We start from the raw sequence: 22905 nt of genomic DNA, 5'->3' as shown, positions 1-22905 counted from the left end.
TAGGGGGTCTAGAAGCAGCCCACCTGATTTAAGGCACAGAAACCACTGAAAGGCAGTGGGGAAATTGTGGTCTTTTCAATAAAGTGCTATGTCCACTGGGCCTCCATGTGGGATAAAATGAACTTGGACCCTACTCCTTATGCAAAAATTATTAGCAGATAAATAGTGAGTGAAAATGTGAAAAGTAAAATAGTAAACTTTTTAGAAGAAAACAGAATATTGTTATGACAGTATTCAAAAGGCAGCAACCTCAAAACAGCAGCAACAACAACAACAGCAAAACAAAACCAGATGGAATATCCCTATCCAAAATGCTTGGGGCCAGAAGTATCTCAGACTTCGAATTTGGGGAGTGTGGGTGGGATATTAGAATATTTGCATTATATACTGTACTTATGGTTGAGCATCCCTAACCCAAAATTTTAAAATCCGAAATGCTCCAATGAGCTTTTCCTTTGAGCATCATGTAAATGCTCAAAAAGTTGCAGATTTTGTAGCATTTCTGATTTGTGGTTTTTATAATTAGGTATACCCAATTAGTATTGAGAAAACACATTATCTGAAAACTTAGAATGCCTTTTTAAAATATATCATTAAGATAGTGAAAACACAATACGTAAACTTAGATAAGAAATTTGCAATACATATATCATGCATGATTTCAAAGCTAGCTCAAAACTTCTTTGGAATAAAAGGGAGTAAAACAAAGAATAACTGGCATTAATTGGGCACTTACTGTGTATTCAGCAGTGTGCAAAGTGCTTCATCCACCGTTATCTAATTTAATCCTCATGAAAATCCTCAATGGCAGTTGTTGCTAAATCCATATTTCACAAGATGAGGAGTCAGTGGTGATGGTGCAGGGAGTTGTGCTTAGACAGGTTAAGTAACTTACCCAAGCCCACAAAGATAACAAATGGCAGCCAGGAGTTAAACTATACCCCACAGCTCCTGTATAATTTCAGAGACTGAGCTCTTAACCAGTGCATCCAGCCAACAATCTTTTCTTCCATCTTTCCATCTGTGTATCTTTCCTGCCATTCATCCTTCTATCCATCTATTCATTATTCCTTTCTTCCTTTTTTCCTTTCATTCATCCATTGTGATGCAAGGACTTAAATTTACATCCACTATTATATACTGCCTTGACACCTGGTGGAACTGGGAGGACCTCACATGGCCTAATTCCAAGTTTCCCTCCCTACTCTGTTGCCATAATAAGGCCCCCTAACCAAATAACGCTACTGCTCAAGGGGTCCAGGGGCAGTTCCTGGTTATCCCTGAGTAACAGGTTTCAGTTCTCTGCCAGCCCACAGAAATATTTAAATAAGCCAATCACATCCTCCTGCAGGAACCAGAGGATACTCTACTCTATCTCTCTTTTTTCTTTTTTTTTTTTTTTTTTTTTTTTTTTGATACAGAGTCTCACTCTGTTGCCCAGGCTGACCTCTCTAGGCTAAAGCAATCCTCCCATCTCAGCTTCCTGAGTAGCTGAGACTATAGGTGTACACGACCACACCCAGCTTTTTTTTTTTTTTTTTTTTTGGTATTTTGTAGAGATAGGGTTTTGCCATGTTGCCCAGACTGGGCTGGTCTCTAACTCCTGGGTTCAAGTGATCTGCCCTCCTCAGCCTCCCAATGTGCTGGAATTACAGGTGTGAGCCACTGTGTCCGGTCATTCTACCCTCCTGACACTACAAAGTCTACCTCCCACAGCCTCTGATTAATCATTTTGTTCCCAAGTGCAACCCCCTGTGTGGCCTTGCACAGTGTGATAATGCCTACAGTTTTACTTACACTTTTAAACTGATGTTTTGTTTAAATGTACCATGAAAATATCACCTTTACACATGCAGATTTAAGGTCTCTGACACGCTCAACAATGCCAAGATGACAGGACGGCAGGGAAGGTACGCAACATTCTGGCAAGACAGCAGTGAAGGCTTAAGAAAGGTGAGCTGGGCAGGCGTGGTGGCTCACACCAGTAATCCCAGCATTTTGGGAGTCCGAGGAAGGAGAATCATCTTGAGCCCAGGGATGTGAGACCTGCCTGGGCAACAGAGGAAAACCTGGTCTCTACATAATATAAAAATAAATTAACCAGACATGCTGACACACTTGTGGTCCCAGCTACTCAGGAGGCTCAGGTGGGAGGATTTCTTGAGCTTGGAAAGTCAAGGTTGCAGTGACGCGTGACCACGCCATTCGCTCCAGCCTGGGTGACAGAGCCAGACCCTATCTCAAAAAATTGTTAAAAAGACAGATAAAAGTCAGCTGGATTTCCACCAATAGGAAGAAGATGCTCATAAAAGTGATGAATGTCCTTCTCCTATGGGAAGGACTGTGCAGGGGGCTAACACACACGGAGTGACTCCCCACCAGCCACAGAACAGGTCCCCATTAGAAGCCCCAAGAAAGGGCGGCTCTGAACCTGAGACACCCTCAGAGCCTTGGCACCTAGAATCCCTCCTGGCCCAGCCGAGTCCATGGGCAGGAAGATTTCCGTGGCGGGGCGAGGAACCTGACTCCAGTCTCGGGTTGGTGCCCCAGCCACCGCCCCTCCTCTCCTCCTCTCCTGCATCACAGGAGGGTTATGCACTTCCAGTTCCTCAGCTGTCTTCCTCCCCGACCTTGAACACTGGGAAAGGTGGCTTCCAGCTTACTATTTCCCCAAGCATAAATTTAAATTCATATTTTGTCTTTTCTACTCCAAGAAATAGAAAACTTAGAGATGAAACTTGAGAGAGAAAATATTTTACAACACTCAAAAACTGTGAGCCTAAAAATGCTGCAGTAAACCACATTTGAGGAGGTCAAGTTTCACAAGCCCTCTCATTCAACTGGCAACCTCGCAATTGTCATTCCATCGCATGGGTTCAATAGTCATGCAGTCCCAGGGCTTGTCAGCCTGGGATATATACCCAAGGACCACGCCTGCGACCAAGCACCATGCTGTTTATAAATTCTCCAGGTAATTCTGATGCCAACACAGGGTGAGAACGCTGAGCTGTGCTGAGCTTCCCTAATTAAAGGTGAAGCTAGGAAGGCCCAGACATCCCAACAAAGGGTGAGCCTGTGGCCCGCAGTCATTTAGGATGGAACTTGCTTTGACTTATTCGGATCCGCGTTTTCACTCCTGCACAGCATGCCATAGCTCTGTCACAGGTGAGTCAGAAAGAAGGCCAGGAACGTTCATCTGCATCTTCTTAGGAGAATGGCTGAACTACCAGTTGCCTAGAAAGGCCCATACATTTCCAGGGTAAATTTATACCAGATATAAAGTTTTTGGCAACAAAGTCACAGGAACAGTAAGCGTCATATAAAAGGAATTCAATTCTATCCCACACCACAGGGATGGCACCGGGACAGAAAATAACGTTTTTTTTTTTTTACTTCTCCCCAGTCAACCAAAAATTGAGTTGGCCTACAACTAAGACACACACAGAGATGTGAGTTACACACAGTAATTTTAGGAAAGACAATATAATCAAATAAAAATGAGGAATCAGAAACAGAGAAAATGTTTTTAAGGATAAAAAAAAAAAATATATAGACGGAGATACTGAATCATGAAGTGTTACTTGTAGATGCTTAGAACTAAAGAAAATAATACCTAAATATGTATTAAAGGGGATTCAATTAAATATATTATGAGATGTCTATATTATGCAGTCATGAAAAATGAGGTGGCTTATGTAATGACATAAAATCATCTCCAAGGCAAATGAAGACAATGCACGTTCAGGCCATAGCCTGCACCCTGCTGCCACCCTTGGGAGAAGAGACCCCCAGCAGAAGCGGACGCCTCCAGGAAGGGAGCCAGGCTGGGCAGAGATGGGAATGACCTGACATTCGTGATATATCCCTTGTGTATGTGTGCGTGTGTATATATATATACACACATATATGTATACGTACATGTGTATATACACAGATGTGTGTGTATATACATAGGCATATATGTACACATATACACATATGTATGTATATGTGTACATATATATAATCTCCAATTTCTTGAATAAAAATAACACTAGGACTATCGTTTAAAAGAGGTCTATATAATTTTTAGAGAAGTAGAAATTCAAGACTAAAAAGAGAAAAAACTCAAGTAACCTAGAGACCTTAAGGCCATGAATAAATCATTTAAAAATTTCCTTCCCGGCCTATGAAGAAAAGGATGGGAAAGGAATAGCTGAACTCAGGAAAAGCCACCTGAAATGAACACTCGGGGATAACGTTCCCAGCCCTGTGTCTGGGCCATTCAGAAACTGCACAATTTGTGAGTGGCAGCATTCTTCTCTGCACCCCCAGACACTGGAACGCTTTCTCCTTCACAACAGGAATGTGGGTCTTCAAGGTGCCGTCTCTGGGCACTGCCCAGTTCCAGTGGGCACACTGTCTTAGAGCAAAGTCCACACCCACACAGCCTGGCCGGGATTTCCACCTCCTCCAGTGTCTGCCATAATAGACTCCTTCCTCTTTGGTCACGGGCCTACATGGTGGTGACGACAAACAGTACCTTGATGTAAGAGCTATTTCCTGGAGACAAAGTATGTTCTAACGCTGAACATACTTGTTAGGCAGAATGGCACTCTGAATGATTCTAAACTATAGACTCTTCCAGCAGGGACCCTTGAATCAAGCCATCTAAACAAATTCCCACATCTCCCCCTCGAGTCTGTTCTGCTGGTCCTCTGTCATGATCACTCTGGGAACACTGATTTCTATATTTTCCCCTGGACTTTCTCCCTTTACTCTCCCTGTTTAAGCAGATAGACAAGCTGCACGCTTCCTTACCTTGGAGGAGGTTGTGGCAGAGGGAAAGAAGAACTTGTCTGCAACAAACTTCACTTGCCCGATTCCGATTGTGTTTTCCCAAAGCCCGCTCATATTGGAGATTGCATCTGGTGGCTGGAAGAGGATGGGAGGAGCTGTCAGGACAGTGCCCTGGGTGGTTGGGAAAGTGATGGGCAGTGTGAGTCCTGGGGTAGAAGCCCGGCTACACGCTCAGCTGTGTGGCACCCAGAGGGGTGGCAAGGCCTGTGGTTTGCCCAGGGAGCTCAAGGCTAACAGAGATCACACGCCCTTCTCCATGAGACCCTAAAGGGAGGCACCTCTCCTAATGTCAAAGATGGCAGTTCGCAGGAATTTAGTTGCGGGGAGGGGGTTGTGGGTCAGAATGACGTTGATTTAAGGATGCACAGATAAATTTGTTTCTTGCATACCTGAGTATGTGGGCTGTAAGTCCTGGCCAGCCACTCAAAACTTCTCAACAACTGTTTCAGAACAAATCTGACATCCTCTTGTATACTTATTCTCACGAAGTAGAACTAGAGAAAAAAGAGAGATTTTGGAAGTGGGTCCTCTTTAGCCTCTCCGCATGTTTCCCAGTGGGAAGAGGTAAATGAGGCAGAGGCATACTCTTTTCTAAGCCCTCACGCCTGCTGTTTTCCAGGGCTTGTCCACTCCCACTATAACTTTCTGTTTTGATCTCTTTTTTTATTTCTATTTTTAAATAGAAGAGGCTTGGCCAGGTGTAATCCCAGTATTTTGGGAGGCTAAGGCCAGTGAATCGCTTGAGGCCAGGAGTTCAAGACCAGCCTGGTCAACATGGTGAAACCCCAACTGTATAAAAAATACAAAAATTAATCGGGCATAGTGGCACATGCCTGTAATCCCAGCTACTCAGGAGGCTGAGGCAGGAGAATCCCTTGAACCCGCGAGGCAGAGGTTGTTGTGAACTGAGATCACGCCATTGCACTCCAGCCTGGCCAATAGAGCCAGACCCTGTCTCAAAAAATAACATAAAACAAAATAAATAAATAGGAGACACTTCAGGCAGAGCCCAGAAAGGTCAAATGAGAGCTTGTGAGCACCCAAAGGGCAGGGTCCCAGCCTCACCCTCTGGGTCCCCAAGTTTGACCCAGGCTCAGAGGAGAGCGGGCTCCAGTATGGTGGATTTGGAGGACAGAGGAGGTTGTGCTTTTTGGCTTCCTGCCTATGTGTTTTATCTGTGAGACTACATCGACCCTCCTGGAAGAAACAGCAAGTCTTCCAGACAAATCCAACTGTCCTAGAGAGCGGAGGACACACTGGGGGCCTGTGCAGTGCCCTTTATGAAGGGGAACTCCAGAGTTCCTGGTGAGAAACAGCTGTAGGTAACAGACACCGTCTGCACCCCCGCCCCCTGGGGCTCATCATAGGGGTGGGTGAGGTCCCAGAGAATGACTTGCTGGGACTGGAAAGGTCCCACTCACAGCCCTGGACTGTTCGTTCTCAAGAAGCCTGCCATTACATGGGATAAACTGCTCAAAGATGACAGCTTGGAGATACGACTGAGGCTCCTCACTGCCCTTCTGTCTACAGAAATGACGTGACAAAAAGCAGGCTGGCTGAGAAAAGACGAGATTAGACACTAACTGCATTTCCCACTAAAAAATACAGAAATTTTGCCATGAAACCCACAAACAACTTTGCAGAAGTGGATGCTGTAGGCGGGATTCTGGTGGGAGCTGGGTTGTGGGAGGGAGGTTGGAACTTCATGCATCTATCTGCCCGGTTAATGGGATTAACTGTCATCATTTTTAACTTTCCCTTCAAGGGAAATTTGACTGGAAAACCGTTCCCCAGCTCTGTAACCCAGCCTCTGCAAAACAAATGGGACAGGCTGGCTACTAAGAATATAGGGCACACACCACTGCCAATGCCCCTCCCTGGGCACCACTCTGCCCCATCCAACCCTCTTCTACAGAGGCTCCTGATGGAAAAACAAACACCACCACCTGTGGGCTAAATACCAACTAAAAATTTGTTTCTTTAGCCTGCAACCTTTTTAAAAAGAGTAATTGCATGTAATTTCTCATCAAATGTCAATTTTGGTAAAATTACTAGATGTAGCAGAATAGGCCCCATAATACTACATGCCCACGATCAGAAAGGGCTGAAGTGAAGCTCTGCTTTTAGACGGGGAATAGCACCCCACCTGGCCATGGTCCCCACACTCCCTATTGCCCCAGTACCTTGGTCCACTTTGTTAACTTATATTATTCCCTGACCCCTATAGGCATTTGGGACTGTGACCTCTGGGGTCCTGGAAGCAGAAAACCTTTCAAGACCCAGCTCTGTCGTGGTGTGGCAGGATGACTCTCCAGCAAGCATTTAACCATCAACTGTAGGCTTCCCAGCTCTAACAACAGCCATGATATCTCCTGCTGATACCTCGCAAGGCAGTAGTGACACTAACTAGGATGGGCTTGAAATGATTTTTGAAGATTACAAACAAGTTTATTCTTGAAGTAGGGGAGCAAGCACCTTTTGCCACCTTCGATTAAGTGTCCCTGTGGATGTGGCCTTAGGGCACTTTCTTCTGATGAAAATGCTGTCCTATTCCTCCAGGTCTACACACAGGGTGGCCTGGGACACACCCCGGTCAGTCACCTCCGTCACAGGCCTTTATGCCAATGGTCTCTGCTCAGAGAATTCAAGGTGCTCATTTGAAGTCTGTTGAGTATGAAATGGATAACTTCCTTTGCTATTTGAGTTCACAAACTATGACCCTTTTATGTGAAACTCTGAAGACCAGCAGACACCTGGATTCTGAGAAAGCTTTCCAATTATTTTTTTCTCAAAGGACAATTCTGAAACTTACTTTGAAAGGATCTAGATTTCCAAAGACAGGGCAACGATATTCTGAGAGTAACTGAGGCTGGCGAACATCTCCACTGGAGGCAGCTAACTGCCTCTCACACTCACATTAGCTACACCAAGCTCTGTCTAACCCTCCATTTCGTCATCGCGAATCACTACCTTACAAAATAAATGTACAACAGCCCTCCCCTCAAGCCCTCTCCAACTCCCATCCAGGTCCCGGCCAAAAGTCAGCAGAAGCTGAGAGTGAAATGACAGCTGATTATGGCAGCTGGGCTGACACTGTCAGTGAAGCTACTAGGTCCCACTAGTTAGTGGCATGGCTTTCGTTGCTGATAAGAAGGTACGCTATAGCTGATGCCTAGACCACTCCCATTTGGACTTAACAGTGCTGCTCTTGAAGTGGTATAACGTATAATTAATAGAAAATTCCAGACTGCGGGGTATAAATGTGCCCTATATAAATGTGTATACAAACTGTATATAAACAAAATCTGAATTTCACAAATGTATCGTTTTGTTTAAAATTCCAAAACGAGTTAGTAAAACAGGATTCATTTGGCCCTAATTTTACATATCTAGGATCATTAGCTTCTTCCTAGGAATGATTTTAGAGAAGGAGGGAGGAATTAAGAAAATAACTAGAACTTTGAAAGCAAGTAGCTGCTCCCTCGTTGAACACATATTTGACAATCCAGTTTATGTTCATCCCTGGGGATACAGCAGTGCACAAGTACAGGAAGTTTCTGCTGTTCCAGAGAAAGAGACAAAAAAAGGTCAGTAGATACATAATTGCACAGCTAATAATATAGTGCTGAGTCATCCTAATAAAATGATCAAATGTTGGCTCCAGCCTAGTCTGAAAGGTAGGAAACATGGTCAGACAAAGAAAAGGACTGATGGCTTGTCAAATCAGTAGAAATTGGCAGGTAAAAATTAAGAATTGGGAGTAACAACCAGATGTGAGTTAAAGAAAGCACAAGCCAGCCGCAGTGGCTCACATCTGTAATCCTAGCACTTTAAGAGGCCAAGGCAGGCATATCACCTGAGATCAGGAATTTGAGACCAGCCTGGCCAACATGACGAAACCCCATCTCTACTAAAAAATATTCAGGTGGTAACATTTCAGCTTTTAGAAGAGACTAGGGGCCGGGTGTGGTGGCTCACACCTGTAATTCCAGCACTTTGGGAGCCCGAGGTGGGTCTATCATCTGAGGTCAGGAGTTCGAAACCAGCTTGACCAACATGGTGAAACCCTGTCTCTACTAGAAATACAAAACTTATCCAGGCGTGGTGGCAGGCATCTGTAATCTCAGCAACTTGGGAGGCTGAGGCAGGAGAATTGCTTGAACCCAGGAGGCAGAGGTTGCAGTGAGCTATTGTACTCCAGCCTGAGCGGCAGAGTGAAACTCCATCTCAAAAAAAAGAAAAGAAAGCACCAGGTATAGGAAACAGTGTGTGCAAAGGTCCTGGAGTAGAAATTGTGCTGGATTGTTTAGCAGAAACTGCAGTTTATCAGTGAGCCTGAGACAGGGCTAACAAGGGTTCAGTAGGCAAAAGATAAGGATAAAGAACTAAGCAAGGTCTCATAGGTGAAGGTGAAGAGTCAAAATGATGTTCCCTCAGCCTTGGAGAACCCTGAAGCTCTGAGCTACAGAGTGGCATCTCTACTCTCTTTTATTTTTACTTATTTTTTTTTTTTTGAGACAGAATTTCACTCTTGTTGTCCAGGCTGGAGTGCAATGGCAAGATCTCGGCTCACTTACAGCCTCCACCTCCCAAGTTCAAGCGATTCTCCTGCTCAGCCTCCGGAAGAGCTGGGATTACAGGCACCTGCCACCACGCCCAGCTAATTTTTGTATTTTTAATAGAGACAGAGTTTCACTATGTTGGCCAAGCTGGTTTCAAACTCCTGACCTCAGGTGATCCACCCACCTCAGCCTCCCAAAGTGCTGGGATTGCAGGCCTAAGCCACCGCGCCTGACCCCTAGTCTCTTCTAAAAGCTGAAATGTTACCACCTGAATATTTTGATTTCAATCATTGTTTCTAATTCTTCTAAAGGTATAGCAAAAATATTTTTTAAATATGCTTGCCTTGCATCCATTGCTAACCCCAGTTTCCAGCTCTCTTGCCAGGGCCTGGAAAACAGTGGAGAAATAGAAAGAGAGCGAATGTTCACTTCACTGCACTGTGGCCCCACTAGGCACGTGGAGCAGCATTCACTCTCAGGGCGGGGAAGACCGTGAGCATGGCAGGTGCTCCTAAAGCTGCAGAGCCTGGGGGTGGCAGGGAGGCACAGCCACCCAGGGGAGGCCATCTGGGCTGCTCTCAGAACACAGAGAAGGTCCACAGCCTGCCATGGTGATACAAGGCAGGCAAGGCCCCAAATTGGGGCTTAGCCTTAGAAGGCTCTTGGCTTCTTGCAGGAATGAATTAAAGGGCCAGCCTGTGGTGTTAAACAGTAGATTCTCTTGAAGCAGACGTGCACAGCAGCATCAGAGGCTCTGCTCCTCATGGAGTGGGCTACCCTCAGGCAGTGTGCCCAGAGCAGCAGCTCAGAGGCAGGTCTGTACTCACATTCATACCCGCTTTTAATTATATGCAAATTAAAGAGCAGAGTATGCAGACATTTCAGAAAAAGGATGGTAAAGGGATGGTAAGTTTTGGATCATCCGGTCACTGCCATGGAAAAGGGCGGTAAACTCTGGATGTTGCCATGGCAATGGTAAACTGACATGGCACATCTGGTAGATGTATCTTAGGGAAAGCTGCTTCCGCTCCATCCCTGTCTTAACTCAATGTGGTCTGGCATCTGAGACCTATCTCCGGAATCGAGTCTCGCCTCCTGCGTCACTGAGGCACACTATATTATCCAGGGCCTCAAAGATGTGATGTGTGGCTAGTTCCCTCCCCTTTATCTGACAGGGCCCATTCTAAAAGTGGCCTCTTCAGAACCTGCTCCTGGGCTCCCTTTCCCCAGGCCTCAGGTGTGTGGCCCTCAAGCTGAGGTTGCCCATGGCAGGCTCCTGCCCGATCCTGGGCGGATCTTGGTGCCCAAGCAAAGCAGTTCCTGCAAATGGAGGCCTAAAGGCCCCTCCTCCCATCAATCTGTGTGTGGAGCTTCTAAGTTCCTGCGGAGACTCAGCTAAAGCTCAGCCAGGGGCTCGCTACAAAATTCCCAGGGACCTGAGACATCTCAGAAAGTGTTAAATTTGACAGACACAGAGGGGGTGATATGATACGCCAGGCTCATACTAGAATGAATGTTCATATTAAATCCTCATAACAAGTGTATAAGCACAGCTTCTAAAATATCTACCTTCTAGACTAAAACAAACAACAGCAACAATACAATCATAGGCACAAATATACACCCTGTCTGGGCCAGGGTCACAGAGCTGGTAAAGACACCTGGGATTTGAATGAGCATCTCTTTCCAAAGTCTGTATTCTTTCTCTCTACCATGCTGCCACAAAACCCACAAGCTTTTAGATGAATTGCAACCCCCCTCCACCTACCCCCACCAAGACCCCACTATTCAGTGAGGCAGCAGGCTTCAAGTGCAGCTCAATATGGCCCCATTGCTGAAAGGGAGTTCTGTCAAAAATAGTTCAGGAGGAATTCAGTTTCACAAAGACAGGCTTCTTCATAATCAATGATGTCTGAATAACATTTTTAGCTAAAAGAACGCTATTCTGCTGTAGTTGCTTTCTGATAAAACTGAGTATGTCTTCCATTCCATGTTGCTTTGACATCTACCTATTTGTTGAGTGCCTGACATTATTCTAATAACTTTACTCCAGACATTGTATTTTTAAAGTTCTCCAATTTTCATTTTTAATCATTTCTCTCTCTCCACTCAGAATTTCCATCTTTTTGTTTATTATTATTATTATTATTATTATTATTATTATTATTACTATTGAGATGGAGTCTCACTCAGTTGCCCAGAGTGGAGTGCAGTGGCATGATCTCGGCTCACTGCAACCCCTGCCTCCTGAGTTCAAGTGATTCTCCTGACTCAGCCTCCCGAGTAGCTGGGACTACAAGTGCGTGCCACCATGCCCAGCCAATTTTTGTATTTTTAGTAGGGACGGGATTTCACCATGTTAGCCAGGATGGTCTCGATCTCATGACCTCTTGATTCACCCGTCTCGGCCTCCCAAAGTGCTGGGATTACAGGCATGAGCCACCACACCCAGCCCATCTTTTTGTTTATTATAAGCGTGTCTTCCTTTATTCATTGAGCATACAGCCAATAGTCACCTTAAAATCCTCACCTGCTGATTCCAATGTCTGGGTCCTCTCTCTTCTGTTGTTGTATTCCTGGTGCTTCATGTACTGAGTAATTCTGTATTGTCTTCTGGCATTTTGGTCAGAATGCTGTGGAGTGAATTATCCTCTAAGAAGAATGCTAATGGTTGGTAATTTGCTTGCTTGTTTGTTTTAACTGGAAAATAATTTAGCTGGGCTCAAACTGGAAACCCTGTTTTTCAGGGAAGAGAGCAAATGCAGTCGGCTCCCTGATCCTCAGCTAGGTGCCTGGCGCCTGCTTTGCACCTGCGTGGCTCAGGGGTCGGTCAGGGAAGCAAGCAGAGTTTATGCATCCCCTCTCTGGACTCCTCTTCTCAGTATTCTCACTCCCTAGCAGCTACGGTACTCTTAACTTTGACCTCTGGTTCTTCAGGTCAGTAAAGAGGCAAATTATTGATCAGGGTGTTAGCTTCCCAGAGTGGCACAGACCGGGGCCTGCCCTTGGCTGAAAGCCTGAAAAAATTCGGCAGCTCACAGCAGGCCATTCCAAGTGTTCTCTCTTCCAGTACCGAAAAGCTCCTTTCGAGACCTTTCTGCGGGCCCCTGCTGACCACTTAAACGTCCCCCTCATTTCAGTCTCATTGCTGCCCTGCAAGGAGGGGGATGCCTTAAAGATCATACCCATTTTACTGAAGGGGAAACATAGCTCAGAGAAGAGAAGTTATGGCTGTAAGATCAAGATAACAGCTGGCAAATGTCAGCCAGGAATCAGACCTGGGTCAGCTGGACTCACTTGCCCACATTCTCATTCTTTCGGCTGTGAAACCATCCTTAGCTGCTATCATAGTTGCCTTTGTTCAGGAGTGGTTTTGAATAAGTCATCAACAGAAGCTGTGCTCTGGACTGCAAAGTTAAGAGAGGTGCTGAGACATGGGTTGGGGGCAGGTGCCCAGAAGGCTCTGAAGGGAACACAACCCCCTCTCCACCCTTCTCTCAGAAGGGAACACGGCTGCAGCTCCCCTCTTTTAGTTCTAACTGGAGAGCAAGGCAGAGACCCTTCACAGAGGCTGAGATGACTGAGAGGGTTGCCCAGGCCACCTGTGACCTTTCTAGACTTGCAGAAAGCAGGAACAGAGAACATTCTTCAGAGCGCTTGGAAGAAGAATGCAAACCTCCTTAACTGATCAGTACTAGAGACTCCTGCACTGCCCTGGCCAGAACGAGCCTCTTCCAGCACCAGAGGGGAAACAAGTAGTACCTGCCACAAACCCAGAGCCAGGGAGCGGGCCAGGGAGTGGCCTTGGAAAAATCACTTCACCTCTTAGGACCTCTATTGTGTCATCCGCAAAATGTGGATCATAATGGTCCCCACCTTACAGGGGAAGGGAGAAGTTGGAAGATCAAATCAGTTAATACGTGTAACACTCTCAGAACACTGCCTGAAATATAAGATGCACTAAATACATACTAGCTTCTACTATTATTAGTACTTAATACTATCACTGCTGCTATTAATATGCCTGCTACTGCTATTACTACTACTGCTGTTGCTATTATTGCTACTACTATTACTACTCCTGCTGTTTCTATTATAATTATCACTGTTGCTACTGCTGCTGTTGCTATAATTATCACTACTACTATTACTATTGCTGGTATTACTATTACTACCAGTACTACAATTATTATTCATGAGGAGAAGCTAAGTGGCTGCAAATGCTTTCTTAAGCTCTGCATGAATTCAAAATAGACACAGACTCAAAAAGCACAGTGGTACAGTTGTCAGATTTAGCAAATACAAACACAGAATGCCCAGTGAAATTTGAATTTTATATCAGAAGTGTTTTTTTAGTTTATGCAATAAACTAAAAATAAGTAAGCTCCAAACTATTGACTCACACAATATTTGGGGCTTATTTATCCTAGAACATGATTTATTGTTTATCTGAAATTTAAATTCAACCAAGTATCCCATAGTTTGACAACCCTTCTTGGGAAGTGGGTGGTGACTTGTTCCTTGAACACCTTTGGCCTTGCGTTCTCGACACACACACATACACACACACACACACACACAAACACTCATGCTGGCAGGAGGCTTCGCTCTGGACTCATCTTTATAAGGGCAGCGTTCTGGTTGGGTTTCTGGAATCAGAACCCGGGCAGCATTCTTGTTCATTGGAGAGTAAGGGAAGAGGGTGGGGAAGGGGAGCAGAGCTGAGCCAGGATGAGCCCCACCGCATGACGACAGCATGAATGACCTCCAGAGTGAGTCTCTCTGGGAGACAAGAGAAAAGGACCTGCTGTGGATTCATGTCAGTCATTGCAGGGAGCTGGTGAGTCTCTCTGGGAAGGTGGCTCTCCTTGGTCTGAAGGGTCATGATACCTGCAAGTTGGCTCCCCCATCTACCCTAGTAACATCCAAAGGCACCCCCAGAGCCGTGGGGAGCTCTGGAGCCAAGCACCACGCCATGAGTGCCACTCAGTGGCTGTCAGTGCAAATGCCCAGCAAGACCTTCTGGGACAGGATGCAGCAGCTGCAGTCTGGAGCCTGCTTTCTTCTGTGAACAGAGGCAGCCTGCGCGGAGGAAACAGCCCTGTGCTGCAGAGCCTTGTTGCCTAAGTGCCACCAGTGACAGTCGGTGCCAGGGGCTGGCTGTAGACAGTCGTTCCATGCAGGGATTTGGCTGAGGCAATGCTGACTCGGGTAAAAGAGCTTTATGCTGTTCAAGGGTTCTTGACAAATTGCCTGTATCTTTTTAAAACTCCTGCAATTCATAAGCACAGGTTATTTTGGCAAAACTTAGTGTCTTGGTTGTCAGATTCAAGAGAAAAAGCACAAAATTAAGCTTTATTGAAATATGCAGAAAGACACATTGCCCAAGGCCTGAACATGGGCAGCCAAGAGATGCCTGTGACAGATGAGAAAATACCTGCCATTTCATGTTGGATTTCTGAGGGAGGCTTATTTCAATAAATTACATTTTTTTAAAAAGAGGATTGTTATATCTTGCAGTAAAAAACACTAGACTTTACTTGCAGTAAAACACTACTCTAAAGCTTCTCCCTCCCACCCACACCATGGCAGTCACATAATCAGATGCTCAGAGACAGGTTCCCGCAGTCCCACAGCCCACATCTACTCAATCCACAGCCCTCACGGCACGCTCCTACCCAGGAGCACCTGGAGAATGTCCTGATGCCGTATGGGGCTGAGGGAAGTACCTGCGGAAACAGCGCATTTCCCCAGAAGGCTGCAGAGTCTCTGCTACTCCGTGGAATCCTAGAACCCCAGTTCTGCGAAAGGGAATGAGGCCTAAAAACAACCCACAGGAGTCAGTTACACATGCAGGGATTTATTTAATTAAACAGTTATTTATTGAACAGATGGGCTGTTGTCAGAGGCATTCGAACCAGACCAACTCCATCTTGAATAGGGGCTGGCTAAAATAAGACTGAGGCCTACTGAGCTGTTTTCCCAGGAGGTTAAGGCATTTGTAGCCATGGGGTGAGACAGGAGGATGACACATGAAACAGGTCACAAAGCCCTCGTTGATAAAACAGCATGCGGTAAAGAAGCCAGCCAAATCCCACCAAAACCAAGATGGTGATGAAAATGACCTTTGATTGTCCTCACTGCTCATTATATGCTAATTATACTGCGTTCGCATGCTAAAAGACATTCCCACCAGTGCCATGACAGTTTACAGATGCCACGGCAATGTCTGAAAGTTACCCCATACGTCTAAAAAAGGAAGGAACCCTTAGTTCTGGGAATTGCCCAACCCTTTCCCAGGAAACTCATGAATAATCCACCCCTTGTTTAGCATATAGTTGAGAAATAACCATAAAAACAGCCAACCAGAAGCCCTCAGGGCTGTTCTGCTTATGGAGTAGGCACTCTTTATTCCTTTACTCTCCTAATACACTTGCTTTTACTTTACTCTATTGATTTGCCTTGAATTCTTTCTTGCATGAGATCCAGGAACCCTCTCTTACGGTCTCGATCAGGAACCCCTTCCAGTACACTATGGGCCAAGCAGGGTTTTAGACACCAAGTCTGTCATAACAAAAAGATCTCGGAAAATAGAGTGTGTTTTGTAACTATAGTTACTGAGAGTCACACACGGTCACAGAGTTCTGGAAATTTAACACAAACAGATATTTTTTAAGAAATTATGTTATTTCTAACAGTTGTGTTATTTCTAACAACTGGCAAATAAGTCATAAACGTATTTCAAAAAAAAGTATACATGGGAGAAGTCAAATGTGGACTGGGAGGGCCTCCACTGTGGCCCTTTAAGACATGGACAGGGTGTAAGCTTTTCTGGAGGCATTTCCTTCAGGTTCATCACCCATTGTTTGGAAGGGAAAGTGAGCACATTTACCACCCCTGGCAGAGATCTAAGGTCCTGATTTCAGCCCACAGAACTTCAAGCTAATCAAGAGACTCTGGTATATTGCACTGTTTATACATCCAAAGCCATGCCCATTACAGTGAGGCCCTCTGCATTATCTTAGTAACTGGTATTTGCAGAGGAGGAAGAGCTTTAAAATAACAGCCATTATCTTGTGTATTTGGCCTCTCCAAAGTATTGTCCAGATCTGCACATTGTAACAATGTTAACATTACCAGGAAAGATAGGCATCTCCGTAATACCTCAGAGTTGCTCAGTGAGGCAGGCAAAGCAAAGCAATGGGAATTTAGTGCCTCCCTTAAGTCCAGACAGCCTCACCCATGGCAGGACAGAGGAGAAAGCACTCTAGGGGACAGAAGAAAGACTATCTTTTTGATGGTGTAACTCTACTGGAACATGCTAATTGTACATGTGGATTAGACACTATTGTTACCCCCAAAAAAAACCCAGGTTCGTTTGCTTGGCAAGTAAGAAATGAATCTCCTTGAGAGCGTAGGTTTGATCAAGTTTTATTACTTGGCACAAGTAAGGATCCTGTTGGGAGTATTCTCCAAAGCAATATCTCTCCGAGGGAAAGTGACAGGAGGGCTTCATGGGGAGATGGAGAGAAGAAAGGATGCATCATGGTATGTGGAACAGGGGCCCCAGTGGTACAGACACAGCGAGTCATCACACCAGCACATAGGTTGCATGTTATGGTGATGAAGCTATGGCTCATCCCAGGATGGAGACACTAGCATGGTCATGAGGAAAGTTCACTCGGGTTTCTCTATAAGCTGCTGAGATCTACCAAGAGCTGGTTCCATGCAATAAGACAACTGCATTCCACACAAGCTGCAGGGCAATCGTCTGTAAAACAGGTTGATTGTTCAACGGGATTATATTCTTATAATCACTCAAGACTCTCCCTGTCTGTTCATGCTATCAGAAGACTGGGGTCTGAAAAAAATTAGAGCTTTCAAGAATAAGGGGGGCAAAGGCAGCAATGATCTCATCAACAGTTGAACAAGTTAAATGCATGGCTTTGTCCTATTCGGTTGTGCCAAAGAATTAAAACGTAGAGATGAATCTCTAAATTTAGCATTTTATTTGGGAAGAAAGAATTGCAAGATCACATATTGGATGGTCTTCAGTGTGTCCAAAGAACAAAGAGATGGTTGGAGGTTTTATAACAAAGAGAAGTGTTATGTATTGCTCTTGAAGAAAGTTCATTCGCACTAGTACAGTTCCAGTGAGATGGCAACTTTTGATTGGTAAGTAATGGCATGGGTATAATTGGTCGTAGAGTTGCAGCAGGTCATTTTAGCAGCTATTAGATAAAACTGGTTTCAGGTTACAGCCACCAGGCTTGCAGAAAATTACATTCTTGGAGCAATGTTATGCATCCTGAGCACTTTTCTCTCCTGGCTTTTTGGCGGTTTTACTTGGATATGATAAGAATGACCCAATTTGTATGATCAACTTTCACAGTTGTTTCTTGTGTGTGTGTTTCTGGCTCTAAGCATTTCTAACACCTTAGAAGAGCAAGTATGGAAGAAAAAATAGCAAAACATGATACCCTTTAGTCAGCAGAAAGAAGAGAAAATGCAGAAGGCTCATGGACGTCTATCTCCAGCGATGGAGGCTGAAGGAGGCTGAAAGGAGCTGAAAGGAGCTGAAGGGAGCTGAAGGGAGCACCAGCAAGTGAATGAGGGGTAAGGGGTGGGGGACTGCAGGCCCCTACTCCATCTTTCTCAGCCTTTCTTTTGTCATTCAAAAGACCACTAGGATGGATAAATAGTAGAAAGGAGTGTTTTATTGGTGAAGCCATCCTCACAGGGTTAGCAAGAATTCTGGACAGAAATAGTTATAATTAAGCATTAATCACCCTGCACCTTGACCCACTTCCTTGTAACTGAAAGTCATGCAGCACTGATACTGACCCCTGGCATCCCTATTGTTCCTATGAACAGGATTTCTGATGTTAGAACCATAAGGCTTTTGTTTAAGAACTGCCTAGGGTGTTTTCCAGATCCCAAATTCCTACTAAACACCCACCAGTTTGAAGACCCCCATAGAGGAACAGAATCAGCATGAGAAACAGTTTCACCATCTCCCCATCCCATGACTTCACCCTGCACTTTTCAACCAACCAACCATCTCCACACTTCAGCCCACTCCAAAACCATTAACATCTCTAATATCAAACTCTTTGGTGTAAGGTTCTTGTATCAGTTTGAACCCTGAGAGCACACCAACAGACAATATGAGGCGGTATGGAGAAACATGCTGTTTTAATGAGCACCTGGGTACAGGCAGCCTGAGGCCTAAAATGGCATCAGCCCCAGGTGAGGACGGGGCAAAGGTTTCATAGTCTCCTTTAAACAGGAAGTGTCCTAGTCTGACGTAATTGCTACGTTGTACCCGGATGGCCTCTTTCTCGATCTTCAGGGGTACCTGTCTCCCGGTGTCTTCCCGCCAGCTCTCTTCCTGCTTCTGCTAACTTGTTGACGCACGCTGCCGACACAAATGGCCTTGCACCTTGGGACTGGGCCTGAGAAGGGAGGACTTATTAATCTCCTTAAGCTTTCAGGCCCCGGAGAGAATCTTACTCTTGGGGAGATGGATTTAAGGTTCCTTCCCATCTTCTAGATTGGGGCCCTAGGATTCAATCTCCTTCTCTGTTGTGAATTGGTGTCTTGGCAGATTGACTAGCCTTGTGCCTCGTTCATGGACTTATTTCAGTTACATTGGCAATCTAAGTTTGCAAACCAGGAAGAGACTGTCTCCAGCATATGCCATTCGTGCTCTCTCTTTGAAGAGGCAAAGGGCGGACTGGATTTTATGTCTCACAGGCCTATATCACAGAATAGAGTTACATATATTCAGCGGGTTATGGGGAAAAGCTATACATGTGGAGTGGGAGGTGAGCACACACACAATGGGCACAAGTGTATTAACATGCATTCCGTGCTCACTTTGAGGCATGGTTTCAGCATAAAAATAAGGCGGAATGTGGCTCTTTCCATCAAAAAGTGAACTGTAAGAGACAAACACAATGTGTGCACAGTCTCTGTAAGCTGCTGGAACTGATTTGACTTCTTCAGTTGCTTATCAGAAAAGAATGTTTCTAAGGTCCTCTGTCCAATCAGAGTTGTGGTGGTCTGGGTTGTAAATCAGAGGTAGGAATTTGCCTGAGAGCTCCTATTGTTAGGGAGTTGAGCAAGCCTGTGCTTTTTCTTGTAGCTCTAGGAATTTAAGGAGTTGCTCCACCCATAAGTAACTTTTCTGTTTCCTTAACCTTAAAGTCCACCTTAGTTGATAAAGGGCATCTATCTTGGTCTCTCAGATCTCAGTTTCATGTGCTACATTGAAGTCTGTATGAAAAGAAACAATTGTCTTTATCATTTCATTTTTTTTTCTGTTCTGATTTCAAGTATAGTTCATGCTTGTTACAGAATATTTGGGGGAAAAGCAGATCTTTTTAAAAGAAAAACCATCCATCATCTCACTACTAAAAAATAACTATGTTAGTAACTAAAATATTCTTCCTATATGTCTATACACACTTTTGAAAAGTAAATTTCCACAGAAAAGTAATAACAATAGTTCAAAGACTTTCATATACTCCTTTCTCATATTCACTTGTTTACATTTTCCATTATGTGATTCTCCTTCTGTCTAAAACACTTGAGAGTAAGTTGTAGACATCCTGCAAACTTACTCTCTAAATATTTCAGTTGGCTTTTCTTAAGAACAAGGACATTCTCTTACGTAATCAAAATTGTAAGGTTCTTGTATCAGTTTGAATCCATAGAGCACACCAACAGACAATACAAGGCAGTGTGGAGCAACATGCTGTTTGAATAAGTGCTTGGATGCACGCGAGCTGAGGCCTAAAATGGCGTCAGCCCCATGTGAGGACAGGACAAAGGTTTTATAGTCTCCTTTAAACAGGAAGTGTCCTAGTCTGATGTAATTGCTACCTTGTACCCGGATGGCCTCTTTCTCCATCTTCAGGGTTATGTGTTTTCTGGCAGGCTCACTTCCTGCTTCTGATGTCTTGCTGGCGCAGGTTGCTGGTGCAAGTGGCCTTGCACCTTGGGACTGGGCCTGAGAAGGGAAGAGTTACTCATCCCTTTAAGCTATCAGGCCCCAGGGAGAATCTTACGAGAATCAGGAAATTTCACGTTGAACAGTACCACTACGAAATCCACAGGCCACATTGGAATGCTGCCAATTGTTCCAGCTAGGGCTTTCCTAGACCCTCTCCCTCTCCTCAGCACCTGTTCCTTGACCCGCATGTTTTTGAAGAGTAGAGGTCATTTGTTTAGTAGAACATTCCTCAGCTTGGGTTTGCCCTCTGTATCCTAAGGAATGGATTCAGGCATGCATCTGGGGCAGTGATGCTGCAAACAGGACTGCTGCTCCTGTCAGGGCATTGCATCCACTATTACGTGATGCAGGTTTGTCCCAGTGTTGCTGATTTCAGCTTCCATCACTTGATTTAAGGTGCTGCTCACCAGGTCTCTCCACCAGAACAGTTACTATTTTTCCCTTTGATATACCTATTTTTAAAAGTGAAATTCCCAGTCATTTTATATTACATTGACCGAGAATGTTACTATGACTTTAGAAAACATCTCTGTCCCATAAAAGACAAAGAACTTCACTTGAATCCTCCAAAGACCATGACAGGTGGATGTCGAAGAAATGTGGGCATGGAGATTGTGGGGTTAGCTCTGGTACTGTTGGTGCCAGTAGGAAGGGAAAGAGGGGATGTCGAGTTTCCATCCCAGGGGGCAGCAGTGAGAGAAGGAACATGCCTGGGGGCAGTGGAGACCCTCTTCAGACAGACACCAACTGCCAACCGAAGTCAGGAGCACTGGTTCTCAAACTGGAGCACGAGCAGAATCTTCTGGAAGGCTTGCTAGATGCAGATTCCTGTGCCCCAAGAGTATATAATTCAGAGCATGGAGGGTAGGGCCCAGAATGTGCATTTCTAGGCAGACTCAAGAGAATGCTGAGGTTCCTGGTCTAAGGATCACAATTTGAGAAACAGAGGCCTAAAAGAACAACACTTGAGCCATTCTTGGGCCTCTGCAAGGTGAGTGTCAAATCAGTCACTCAGCAAATATTTATTTTTAGCATGAATGTTGTTACTAAAACAGAAGAGTTGAAACCTGCTCGTGTAATTGCATCTAATGCTGTGAAAACACATCTCCCAGAGCTACTCCAGATTCGGTCTTTGATTGCCAACCCCTCGCCATCCTGGAGCCAAGCTTCCAAGGGGTTTGCAGAGAGCGCGTACATGTAAACCTTAAACACACCTTCTTTTACTCTGAACATAGCTCCATTCACACATTTCCAGTCATATTGAACTGCTTGAACAGTGTCAACAGTCAAAGATTCTCCCATCCAGGCACCCACCCAGAATCCAACTCTTATTGCCAAGTGAGACTACTGGAGGCCAGAACAGGCAGGAGTGGGGAGGTCAAGAGAAGCAAAGGCAAGGGGCCCTCTGCTCCAGCCTCACAGAAAAAAAAAAAAAAATGAGTCCTTAGATTGTCCCCCATCCACCCATGCACATGGTTCCGTCCTGCCCACCTTCTCTGATCTAGAGGAGAAGGTTGAGTAATTATCCGAATTCTCTCCCATCATAAGTCTGTTCCAGGCCCCAAGCTGAAGGAGGTTCATCTTCCTTGCTCCCTGAGTCACTGACCAGCCTCAGGTCTAGCTGTCATTGCATTGGGAAAGCTCTTTGTTTACCTGCCTTTCTCTCCTCCCACAGCAGACTGAGTTTTCAAGAGTAAAAAACAGGATTTTGTTTTCACCTGTCCCTCAAAATGCTTTATCCAATGTCTGGAGCTTACAAAAACCTAGATGGATGAATGAATTAATGAATAAATGAACAGGTAGCCAAGGACTCCAGCCCTAGAAAGCCAGTGGGATTACAAGGCAGAAATCTCCAAGGAGTTTTTCTCCAAGGCAGAAATCTACAGGGAGCCAAGTTGCCAGCCCAGGAGCAGCACGGCAGGAGAGAGAGAAAAGCCACATGTCAGGGGTGTGGGGTGGGGATTCAAGTTAAAGAACAAAGCAAGAAGTCGGTCCTCACCTATGTTAGGAAGAAGGCAGGCCCAGTGCTCAGTGTGTACTCGGCTTGAGGACAATCAGTCCCAGAGCTGAGGAAGAGGTTCACTAGTGGGCAGGGGTTATTGGATATATAACTCTTCAGTTATGGGAACTGCAGGGCAGGGAGCCAGATGGCTCAACATAACCTCAAGAGCAAAGGAAATAGGTCCCGCTTCCCACACCCCCAAACTTCCACATTAAATACTAAACTACAGGCTGGCTCTAACCAAGCTCTCGCAGTTGCCCACTTCCCATCCTCTTCTTTATCTTGACAAAACTTGGGTCAGGCTTTTCTTTTCTATGGCTCTTTTGTATAAAAGAATAATTAAAATGCAAATAAATCCATGCAGTATCATGCAGGATGAAAACTCATTCAACATGCAGCATCAATTCACAAGATCAGAACCTCTTTTTTCTGAGGTCAAGATTGAAAAACTGGAGGGATTTCTTGGAAGAAGATGAGAAGAGAGA

General features: G+C 45.0%; 1 long non-coding RNA gene across 1 annotated transcript in view; it reads right to left on the bottom strand.

Moving 5' to 3' along the window:
• LOC100424053 (uncharacterized) overlaps positions 1-22506 on the bottom strand; it is a 32279-nt gene extending 9773 nt beyond the window's left edge. The window contains exons 1-4 of the long non-coding RNA XR_013399728.1: positions 22418-22506; positions 11932-12034; positions 5229-5333; positions 4801-4914 (exon numbers count right to left, since the gene is read on the bottom strand). This is a non-coding gene — a long non-coding RNA (uncharacterized LOC100424053). The remainder of the gene's footprint in view (positions 1-4800; positions 4915-5228; positions 5334-11931; positions 12035-22417) is intronic.
• Between the last annotated feature and the right edge of the window lie 399 nt (positions 22507-22905).

Source organism: Macaca mulatta, chromosome 10 (genome assembly GCF_049350105.2).
Source record: "Macaca mulatta isolate MMU2019108-1 chromosome 10, T2T-MMU8v2.0, whole genome shotgun sequence".
Classification (NCBI taxonomy): domain Eukaryota; kingdom Metazoa; phylum Chordata; class Mammalia; order Primates; family Cercopithecidae; genus Macaca; species Macaca mulatta.
Note: the sequence above shows the minus strand (reverse complement) of the source record. Positions and strands in the feature narration are given on the sequence as shown.